The following is a 12,344-nucleotide window of genomic DNA, read 5'->3' as shown; positions in this document are numbered from 1 at the left end:
TCCCTACAAGTTTGGTTAATGTTCTGAAGAAAACATTTGAATGTAATGTTTAACGAATATTTTAAGGATGTTTTCTCATTTTAAAAAATGTTCCTATAACGTTAAATGTAAACTAAGATATAACATTTGAACTGCAACATTCAAAGGATGTTTTGGGAATGTTTCTGAGGTAACAAGTTGTACAATGATCTCAATAAAACATTGTCCCAATGTTTCATGATAACAAAAGAAGAACATTCTCTCTGTCACATTAGGAAAATGTTTTGAGGATATCATTGAGAGATGAGATGTTGAATGTTCTTTATAAAACGTTCTTCTAATGTGATGAGTTAACACAATTAGAACATTTTACTTGCAACATTTTGAGCATATTTTGGGAATATTGTTAAAGTTAAAGTTTGTACAATGATCTCAAAATAACATTGTCCCAATGTTTCGTGAAAACAAAAGAAGAACATTCTACTTGCAACATTTTGAGCATATTTTGGGAATGTTGTTAAAGTTAAAGTTTGTACAATGATCTCAATATAACATTGTCCCAATGTTTCATAAAAACAAAAGAAGAACATTTTACTTGCAACATTTTGAGCATATTTTGGGAATATTGTTAAAGTTAAAGTTTGTACAATGATCTCAAAATAACATTGTCCCAATGTTTCGTGAAAACAAAAGAAGAACATTCTACTTGTAACATTTTGAGCATATTTTGGGAATGTTGTTAAAGTTAAAGTTTGTACAATGATCTCAAAATAACATTGTCCCAATGTTTCATAAAAACAAAAGAAGAACATTTTACTTGCAACATTTTGAGCATATTTTGGGAATGTTGTTAAAGTTAAAGTTTGTACAATGATCTCACAATAACATTGTCCCAATGTTTCATGATAACAAAACATTTTGAGCATATTTTGGGAATATTGTTAAAGTTAAAGTTTGTACAATGATCTCAAAATAACATTGTCCCAATGTTTCATAAAAACAAAAGAAGAACATTCTACTTGCAACATTTTGAGCATATTTTGGGAATGTTGTTAAAGTTAAAGTTTGTACAATGATCTCAATATAACATTGTCCCAATGTTTCATGATAACAAAAGAAGAACATTCTCTCTGTCACATTAGGAAAATGTTTTGAGGATATCATTGAGAGATGAGATGTTGAATGTTCTTTATAAAACGTTCTTGTAATGTGATGTGTTAACACAATTAGAACATTTTACTTGCAACATTTTGAGGATGTTTTGAGGATGTTGTTGAGATAACAGATTATATAATGTTCTCAGTAAAACATTGGCACAATGTTCCATAATAACAGAGGAGGAACATTATCAAATCAACGTTCGTAAAATGTTTTGAGGATATCACTGAGACCTGAGATGATGAGTGTTTTTTATAAAACGTTCTTGTAATGTGACGTGTTAACAAAACTAGAGCATTTTAAATGTAACATTTAGCAATCAAACTACACAATTATTGTTAAATTGAGCTTGCTGGTCAGACAGCAGGCCAACAGGGTTCACGATGGAACATATGGTGCATTTAAGTCCTCCTGGGAAGTTTGTATTCATGAGGTTTTACAATTTTTTTTAATGTTTTAAATTAATGAAGCCACTGTAAACTTTATCATCACATATTATACTGTTATATTATAATGCTATCATATTTTGTGCAGGCATTAGCTTACTTCATTGTCACTGCTGAATACCTAAGTATAGTGGTATCCCACAATGTTTCCCACTGACACACCCCTAACTCTTCAAGATCGGGGTTAAAGAAAATCCTGAGCTTCCTACTCATATTCTCATCATTGTGTTGGCGTTCAACTTGTAAATACGATCTTTATGACATGACTTGAATGCACCAATAGCTCTAGCTTAATTAGGGACAATCCATACAAACACTCTTTGCTAAAATACATTACAGACTGTCACAGTGAGAAGTTATTCGTCCTGTATCAACGCTAAAGGCCTAACCACTGCAGTCAACACCTTGGAGTCTATCCATGCTGTTAAATAAAAGTCTAGACAAGGGTTAGGGTTAGAGTTAGGGTTAACCTTAACCCTTAATTTCTAACCCAGACCCGGTTTCACATTACTGGTGTGCATCTTGAGACAAAACAATGCACTGACATATTTTAAGATATGTCAGTGCAAGTTGCTTTCAGGTAAAACAGCTCAAACGTGCATTTTAGTCTGGGACTACAGGCTTAAACCTTGCCTGTGAAACCCAGGGTATATGTTGCAACTTGTATAGAATTATGCCAATGTTAGCAAAGTGTTGCGTTGAACAGAGGATTAACCCTAAACTAACAGGTTGTGTAACAGTGCCACACAGGGTGAAAAGCAAGTTGACATTATTAGGCATAAGAGTGTTTCTAAAGGAAAGGTCAATATTTTGTTAAAGTGCAAAAGGATCATTATGGGTCACATGAATGTAACTCTAATGTCACCATGACACCAATCCATTCGTTTTTCATGTAGGTAGGTATACAGAATTGTATATGAATAGCCTACATATGCAATGTTTGCTCTGTTTAATATATAATATGTTTGCTCTTTTAAATTGCTGTTTGGCAGAGCAGTGGTAAATATATGTTGTTATATATGGTATATATTATTTATGTTATTTATTATTATTATTTATATGTTATTGTAAGTTTTTTTATTTTATCATGCACTGCAATGAAGACACCATTTAACCAATTGATTAAATATAACAGCCAGCTTACAAATACAACTAAATAAATAGCACGTGCACATTTTTTTCATATTCTTTCTTTTAAAACATGTAATCTTTTCCTGTAATTGCAATGTTACCACATTATTGGCTGTCTCTTCGAGTTGTTTTGAGCATGATTGGTTACTCAGACTGTCATCCAGGAATCTGGCCAATGACAGCTATGCGCGCCTTTTACTGGTCAAGGTTGAATATTCGTCTGTTGGAGTGAGTGAGTGAGTGTGTGTGTGTGTGTGTGCTGCTCGGGATCTTCAGTACTAGCCTCCTTCGGTTCTGTCTGTGGCTTTTACATTGTTTAAAACATGGATTATTTTGCATCGTACTGTTACATTTTTATTTTGAGCGAGTTGCGGGATGTAAATGGACAACGAATTTTAACAACGTACATGTAACAGACATATTGCAATCTGCGGAAGGTAAATAACTTTATTTTATATAAAAATACATTCTGCTACATTAAAATATAGTGTGTTAAATTGAGAATCTAATGTTAAATGCGATTATAGCAATATCGATATTATGTCAATGTTTCAGGCTAAGCATGTGTAAATATTGTCAGCTAACTTAGTTTTTGATAAAAAAATAAAATAAACCTCAGCATAGGAGCTTTACAATGAGTGAACTGAGAACATTGTGTCTTTATACAGAGAGGAACTCGAACCACACTATGCAAACTAGGCTTTTGAATATTGTTGATCGCGGGATATCGGCCTACCGATCCGTCAAAATGATGAGTCATCATAATATGTTTTTGAGCTGGTGAGTAAAATTTTGCAAGCTTTTGCAAATGTCTCTTTTAGTAAGTAAATACAAATAGCTAATAATATTTCTGTATGTGTGTGTTTCCCTCATTATCCAGGAATTTTGGGAATAAATATTATCCAGCCACACGATCTTCAGTTGCGGTGAGTATTGTCATAGTAAAATACACGTGAAATAGAGGCAGAACATGTAAACTCTGCTCAAAGGCACACTGGTCCAAACCCTCCAGACAATATTTTACCTGTCTTCTTGATATGAGTTTACGGGCCTAGCTGACCCAAACATAAATGTCCTTTCAAAATGAAATTATTTTCAAACCTGTATGACTTACTTCTGTGAAACACAAGAATGTTGGGAATAAAACAACACTGGAGCCTATAACATTGGAACCCATTTTATGGAAAAAAACAAAACAGTGAAGTCATTTCTCAAGATATCTTAATTAAGGTTATACAAAATAAATTCATACAGTTTTGGAACAACATGGAGTAAATAACGAGAGAACTCTATTTTTTGGATGAGCTGTTCTTTTTAGGACATGTTCCCAGGGTCCTTTGCTAAATTAACCATGGTTTTTATTATAGTAAAGGGTAGAAACAATGTTTTTATGGTGGATTGATTACAATAATTTATTACCATTTAGTTAGTGTAGCAAAACCATGGTTACTGTTAGTAAGGGTTCTCCAGATTTATATAGCCTAACACTTAAGGAAAACATAAAAAATGGTCCTATGTCACCCAGATCAATAGTCTGTTAACACACATTAACACACTTTTTAAATTTTCTTAAGATCAAGCATTGGAACAATGTTTACGGAGCAGAACAGGCACCAACAGAGAAACAAGTCCATCACTAGTAAGTATCCACTGCATTTTATAAAACCATAGTCAATTTTAAAGGCACAATGCACTCCAAAATAAAAATGATCTCTTTTTTTCCCCCTCGTGCCATCCCAGATTTATATCTGACTTTCTTTCCACAGAGATTTTTAGAAAAATTATCATTAAAGAGAATCATATAAAGAGAAATGTGGGAGGAGCTTGAATTTATTGCCTAGCCCTGTTTGTTTGAACCGCGAGAGCCGTCAAAGCTTATGCTACTACTACGTCATACATCGACAAGAGCCTTTTATAGTCTACACGTCGGACGCAAGCAACTTGCAATATCGCCCCCTCCAACAACGCATAGTATTGCATACAACGGTGCGTCGCGTATCAAAAACTGGGACGACACATTTTGCTACGCATAGACGCATATGGGCAATTCTTAGACTATAGGCACTTTCATGTCCTTTGATCATATTTTATAAAAAACATTTAATTTTGAAAAATTAACACTTTCACAGTTAAATTTACAATGAAAGTACTTTAGGAACTTTTTACCGGTAGTCTACGATGATTTTTTCACCTTTTTAAACATCATTATACATGCAAATATTGCTGTTTTGTGCTTGTCCCACACCCAGACTTCTGATCTTCAATAATGAAAAAGAAGTGTAAAAAAAATTATTTATCTATTTTTTTTATTTTTATGACTGAATAAAGCATCAGTAAAAGAATCAAAACATAATTGAGGTATTTAAGGTCAGACAACTATAAATGTGATTTTATATACAAAATGTAGTTGTCCCACAGTATTGCCGTAATTTCCATATAACTATGCCCTCATTCATTTGTATGATAATCTGTAAATGAGTGTTGTTTGTTTGGGCTGGTTATATTGGGATGTTGTTAAAAATCCAACACCCCGATACAGATCCCATCCCCTTTAACAATCGCGCGCGACGATTGACACGATGATTGCTTAGTTTGCAAAGTAAATGCACAAATCACACCTCATTTTCTTTGCAAACTAAGCAATCATCGTGTCAATCGTCGCGTACCTTGCCGTGACCAATGACGTATGATATCGTGCGTGTGGATAAACGTCTGGATAACGTACGTGTGGATAAACCTGTGGATAAACGCCTGGATAACGTACGTGTGGATAAACGTGTGGATTAATACTTAGGCTATATTCTATCTTTCCTATTGTACCTTTTTAATTTTGGATATGATCATAACACACACGTGTTCATGTTTTTGTGGGTTGGGCAACAGTGAAGACACCAGTATGACAATAATTAGTATAATTATATTTACGCAAGATTTAAGATTTTAATATAGTAGGACTGCAACAAGTTTTAGCTATTACTTAAGGCTGCCAGTTAGAAAAAGGTAAATCAATAATTTAAATCTTGCAGTTGGTATTTGACAGATGTTACTGCCTACAGTCATTTTGTACATTTAGTAAACATGTCTAAATGGAATGCCTAGTTTAAAAAAAGGTGTTAAAGGGGATGGGATCTGTATCGGGGTGTTGGATTTTTAACAACATCCCAATATAACCAGCCCAAACAAACAACACTCATTTACAGATTATCATACAAATGAATGAGGGCATAGTTATATGTGAACACTCAGAATTTATGATTAAGCAAATGTTTAAAACCGAGGTACCCCAATAGGGCAGGCAAGCCAGGCAATCGCAAGCCAGGCAATCGCATGATTTGATTTGTTAAACATGAAAAGGGCTTATTTGTCTGGCATGGCCGCTCGCTTGACCTAACCTATAAACTAATGTTAATCTCTAGATAAATGTTCGCTATTATTAGGTGCATATCCAAGTGTTTGTGCGGTGTGTGTGGAGCGCACACTGCATGACATGGAGGCGCCGATGCTTCTGTCCTCAATTTGTTGAGTTAACATGTCCTCAATTTGTTGAGTTAACAATTAGTTAAAACTAATAAAATAATAAAACAAAGATTAAATTAAGATGCTCGTTAATTTATGAGACAAGCTCCAGTTCACGCGCCAGCGCCTCCGTGTCCTGATTATATGTCTGCTATATTTACTTCTTATTTATTAAATCCAGCCAATTGGTTGATGAAACATTTATTAAAATTAAGATACAATTAATACAAAACGAAATTAAATTTAAGCTTTGTGCTTTCTGTTTGAGGTCTCTGTGAAAGTTTTAAAGCAGTCTTTTAGTGCCGCTTTCAGAGTGTCACATTGTTTTTTCCTCATAAATGCAAACACGAAAAATAAAATGGAGAAATAAGACAGATATCCATCCAATTATAAGATGGATTTTATTGATAGGCTACTGATTTCATTGTATTAGTAACATACAGTGTCTTTGCATTCTGATTTAATTTATTGATTTAATTTAAGAAACCTGACATAAGATGACAGATATGACTAAAAAAAAAAAAAAAATCATATCATAGTCCGATTCATTTTTAGATTTGCTTTTTTTTATTCTGATGGATTTGTAAAGAAATCAGATATTCTCTTCTGACTCGCCATAGTTAGCTGAGTTTGTTTTCTCGTTTGAATATTCTAATTTTAGCGCAGTCATGTCACATCATTTGCCAGATAGACTTTTGAAATATATTTATTTCTCAAAATCACAAAACCACATTTGACAGCATATAAAAACGAAATTACATTGTGAACAATTTTAGGAATAAAGGTGGAAAATTAAAAACCTGTTGAAAAACAAAAACTTTATTTTAAGTCATATTTTAAATTTCGTACTTATTTGAAGGCCGTGATTTTGGGAAGCCAACTTTCAAACAAAACTGTTAGAAACAAATTCAACAACATTTATTTTCCTATATTAGCTTATAGAAACTCAATTTCACATTATTTCTCAAAAGATACCATTCACATACTTAGAACCAAATATTTAAAATTCCCTTTTCCTCCCAAAGTTAAAGAAGTTCATTTTAAAATTTTAAATGGGATACATCCATCGAGTGAATATTTACGACTTCGATTTGGATTTGACTCAAATAAATGTTTATTTTGTGATGATATTGAAACCACGGAGCATCTGTTTTTTCATTGTATGTATGCAAGGCCGTATTAACCATAGTGCTAGACGGGGCTAAAGCCCCGGGGCCCGAGCAAGGAGGGGGCCCGTGATTGGCTGTGGAGCATATTGAATAGCCATCGGTAACGCTGATTGCCAAAGCCTTACCACGCCCCACACAAATCAGCCCTGTTACTTGGTGGCGCTTTGCCGTAAATTACATGCATTATCATGGTATCATTATCAATATTATTAATTGACCGTTTGCAATTGACCCTCCTTTAGTTACTCACAAGTCACACCACACATCTTACTCACGCAGTGTTTTCGGTGCTGGTGCAGAAGTGACGCGTTCATGAACGGCACCTAAAAGCTGTCACAAAGAACCAGCAAGTAATGATTATGAATATGTAAAATTTTGCAATGAGACATTTTAATTGTTTATTGCAAAGATGAAGTTGACGATAGGCTCCTGACTCGCGATCTTCAGGCTAGTGAATGCGCCGGGCCGGAGAGAAATGCACATTTCGATTACATAGTTGTATTTTGTTTTGAATGGTTCTGTTTAAAAGTAAATGTTTCTGTAGATAATAGATAATAGATATATTTCAATTTTTTTTTAGGTCTGTGAGGCGAGTATACGCTGAGTTTCGGGATGATCTTAAACTCCAGTTCAGGCGCCGGCTTGATTATATAGGCTATATTTAGCCTACTTTTTATTTAGGCTATTAAATCCAGGAAATTGGTTAATGGAAAATGTATTAAAATTAAGATACAATTAATACAAAACGAAAGTCGATTTAAAGAAAGGCTTTGTGCTTTCTGTTTGAGGTCTCTGTGAAAGTTTTAAAGTCTTTTAGTACCTCTTCTGTAATGGAGAACTGTCAGCCTAACATTGTTTTTTTCCTCATAAATGCGAAAACGAAAAATAAAAGACAAAAGACTTTTTTTAAAAGACAAACCATCAATTTTTGAATTTTTTTTTTATGGATTTATAGCATTTTGGAAAAAAATGGATGGATTTATAACGTTTTGGGGAAACAAATAGATGGATTTATATCGTTTTGAAATGAAAAAAAAACAAACTTTAAACTCATCATCAACAATATTGTTGTTTGATTTAATGATCAGTGTTCAACATGTTCAGACTGAGCCAAAAAAAACAACCCCCCCCCCCCCCCCCCCCCCAAAAAAAAACACATTTTAACAGGATAAATTGAATATTCACAAAATGTGTGGATCTAGGTAAAAAATAAAATTTTCCTGAAAACTGATTTATTGAAATGGATTTATCGCGTTTTGGAAAAGAGTTCCTCATCATTATTGTAAGATAAAATTACTCGTATAATGACAACATTTTGCTCATCCACCCCTATATCCGCTATTAGCAAGTCATATTGACATAAAGAATTCTGTAGTTGGTGACCTAAAGTGATGGGGAGGGGGGCAGTAACTCGTAGCCCCGTAGTGAGGTCTTAATGCGGCCCTGTATGTATGTGGAGGCCTTATGGTCTGATATTTATGACTGGCTTTACCCAAAAATGCCTCACCTCGGAGAATTCACTGCAAAGGACATTATCTATGGACTTAATGAACAATAACAGATAACTTCCTGGTTAACAACATCCTCATGCTTGGAAAATGTTATGTTCACAAATCAAAATAGGCCTACCTAAAGATGAAACCAATGTTCTGTGCATTTCATGGTGAATTTGTTTCTTATACATAAGCCTTCAAAGTGATAAAAAACGCAATTAGTTATTTTTCCACCAGAAGAATATGATTTAAAAGAAAAACCTTAGCCCCTTAATTTTTTTTAATTTGTGGTTATTTCATGAACCTGTTTTGTATGTTTTTTTTATGTAAAGATTTACTAATACTGCCATATTGTTTGTACATGAATAATTGTTCAATAAAAAAAGCTAAAAAAAATCTCTGCTGTCAGAACACATTTTACATGTCTCTTCTGTAAAGTACCTATTAATGAGCAGATCTCAATCAGATGGTTTTGATTGAGGAAACATGCAGCATATACAGAACAGACAGAGAAACCCATAAAACATTACGTTTAACAGGTAAATTAAATGACCAGTTAAAAAAATAATGAATAGGCTACCTTTCTTTTTTAACCTTTCTTCTGTTTTTGATTTACATAGGCAGCAATATTACCTTTAAACACACACATAAATACATATATAAATAAATAAATATATAATCATATATAAATGAGATATATTACTAATAGTGTCTACACTGTTGTACAACCCATAAAACATGAAAACAGTGTGTTATGATCATATCCCAAATTAAAAAGGTACAATAGGAAAGATAATAGAATTTAGCCTAATTGTTAATATCCAGACGTTTATCCACACGTACGTTATTCAGACGTTTATTCAGACGTTTATCCACACGTACGTTATTCAGACGTTGATCCAGACGTTTATCCACACGTAGGTTATCCAGGCGCAAAGTAAATGCACAAATCACACCTCATACAAATCACACCTCATAAATATGGCGCTCGAAATGTTCCATTCGGCGACCAGACTGACAAGCACGACAGATAACACACGTGTATACGTGCGTGTACGTCTCCATTTGTTTTATATGGAGACGTACACGCAAATGTCACGTCACGTAGACACGTCAATAACGTGTAGCTGTTGATATTTACAGACGTGACGGCGGCGTCACGTTAGAAGTTAACGTGTGGATTAGTATGGCGTTCCGATCGGCTCTTTAATATGACTTTGCTACATGCACTCGTCTCAATGAACGTCTCACTCAACGTCTTATTTTTTATTTTTTTTTGCTATTTATTCCATTCATTTTAAGACGCAGACGTCACGCAGACGTCACGCAGACGTCACGCTGACGTCACGTAAATCACGCGTGGCAGTGAAGTGTGGAGTCAGACGTCACGCGTCATGCACGTGTGGCAGTGAAGTTATTAATTATTTTTTTCTCTAACACGTATTTAACACGTATTTAACACTCTACTCAACACAGCTCAGTGCAGTGTGCCAGCGGTTGCGATCGGTTCTTTAATATGACTGTGCAACATGCACTTGTCTCAATGAACGTGACACTTGCGTCTGTCTTATAACGTGACGTCTGCGTCTGTGATTTATATATAGGATATTATGTGTGTGTTTGTGTGTGTGTTGTTTAACCCACATTTTGAGGGCCAAATGCCCCCACAAAGATAGAAATATGAAGAAACAAACTTGATATAGGCTATTGCATTTTTATAGCTTATTGTTGGGGTTGTTATTGTGTTTTTAATTTTTTATAGTTTTAAAAGGCCTAGGCTACAGCACTTTGGTAAACTAGAAAACGCGCAACCACTGTTTAGATCCTTTAAATAGAAGAATAGAATTGAAAAATAGGCTACTATTTTTTATATATAAGTCACCTGTGGTGAAAAAAAAACGACTGTAAACTTTTTTTTAAAAATAGTTTGTAAACTATTATTTGACTTTTTGTTTATGACGTTTTGCCCCTTTATTAAACATTTAAAATATTCACAAATTAATATGGATTTTTTATTTATTTTTATTTTTAGATTTTACTGGTTTTCTAAGGCCAAATTATTTTCCCGCATGCTGAATGAGAAGAGCCATCTCTGGAACCATACAGAGAGCTGATTTATAGGTGGTTTATAGGCTAATGATAATAAATGTGTCTGAAAAAATAACGAGGCATTTTAATTGTTTTTACTAATAAACTAGTATTTTCTAAATCAGTGTCGCGGCTGCAAACATCTCCATCTCCGCTGTAAAGCGGATGCGCCTTTAGATAGAAATGCACCGTTCATGCGGATTATCAGACAGTATTTGCTTTCGATTCGAATTTGTTCGTTTAAAATTGGACATTTCAAGCTTTATTTTGTTTCAGTTCATTTTTGAGACGCGCTCCAGTTCACGGAGATCATGAAAGCGCGCCTGATTGTTTTATTTTATTTTACGAAATCAAAACGTTTTCTTGTTATTGTGAGTTTACTCAAATAAAAGTAGTTGCGAATTATGTATTATTATTTTCTATATGACCATATATTATGAGCATTTTAAGTTGTTTCCACTGTTGATAGGAAAATACAAGTGTTCGCGCCTGCGCCTCCGCGCCACGCAGTGCGCGCTCCACTCCACACAAACCATTGGATATGCGTCAAAATCTTGTGTTTATTTGTGATAATCAAATAAAACCCTGTATTATTATTGTCTAACCTGTATTATGACTGACATATGACGAATTGCTTTGTTCCTTTTTTCGATAAAAGCGTCTTGTAAATATTGTTTGTTCTTTATTTTTTCTTTATTTTTTGTCATTGTTATAAATAACAACGAAATAACATCAGAGAATCCTACAATATAAGTGCAATAAAAAGTCCATAAAGTGCAATCCGTTATATTACCAGTCGACAGGGAAATAACAATTGTATGAACAATATACTATGGATTGTGAGATGTAGTAAATAGTACAGCAATGCATTCACAACTATTAAAGTTGTGTAGAGAGAGAATTGTGGTGTATGTGGTGGGGTGGGTATAAATTGGAGGAATATTTTTTTTCGGCCCGTCCTCACTAGAACAGCAAGCGGTACGTTGTTCATTATTGTATATGTTTTATTGTGTATTAAGTGGAATACTTCAAATTGTCTTAGCGTGCATGCTTAAAGTGATTCTCAATTGTAGCAGGTCCAGGAAAAATTAGGCCCTTTAAAAAAGTTATATATATATATATATATATATATATATATATATATATATATATATATATTCATATTCATATTCATACTCATACTTCGTTATCTAGAGATAAAATTATACAAAATACAAAAAGTAGTCAAAACACATAACAGAACATAACTTTTTTTTTTTCAATATTATGTGCTTATTATTTTTAATTAACGAAATGTCAATCTTCATCTTTATAACAGAAGATACAATACAACAATCTTCAAGATACAGTATAATCTTCACGTA

At 33.7% G+C, this 12,344-nt stretch overlaps 1 long non-coding RNA gene across 1 annotated transcript; it reads left to right on the top strand.

Moving 5' to 3' along the window:
* The first annotated feature begins 3,039 nt into the window (after positions 1–3,039).
* Positions 3,040–3,645, top strand: LOC311074678. Its single transcript, XR_014604339.1, has 3 exons — positions 3,040–3,151; positions 3,383–3,494; positions 3,595–3,645. It is a non-coding gene; the product is annotated as an uncharacterized lncRNA (long non-coding RNA).
* Positions 3,646–12,344: the final 8,699 nt, after the last annotated feature.

The sequence above is a fragment of the Abramis brama genome (assembly GCF_963993115.1).
Source record: "Abramis brama genome assembly, chromosome: 23".
NCBI classification, from domain to species: Eukaryota; Metazoa; Chordata; class Actinopteri; order Cypriniformes; family Leuciscidae; genus Abramis; species Abramis brama.
The sequence above is the reverse complement of the archived record's forward strand: the minus strand, read 5'-3'. Positions and strand labels throughout refer to the sequence as shown.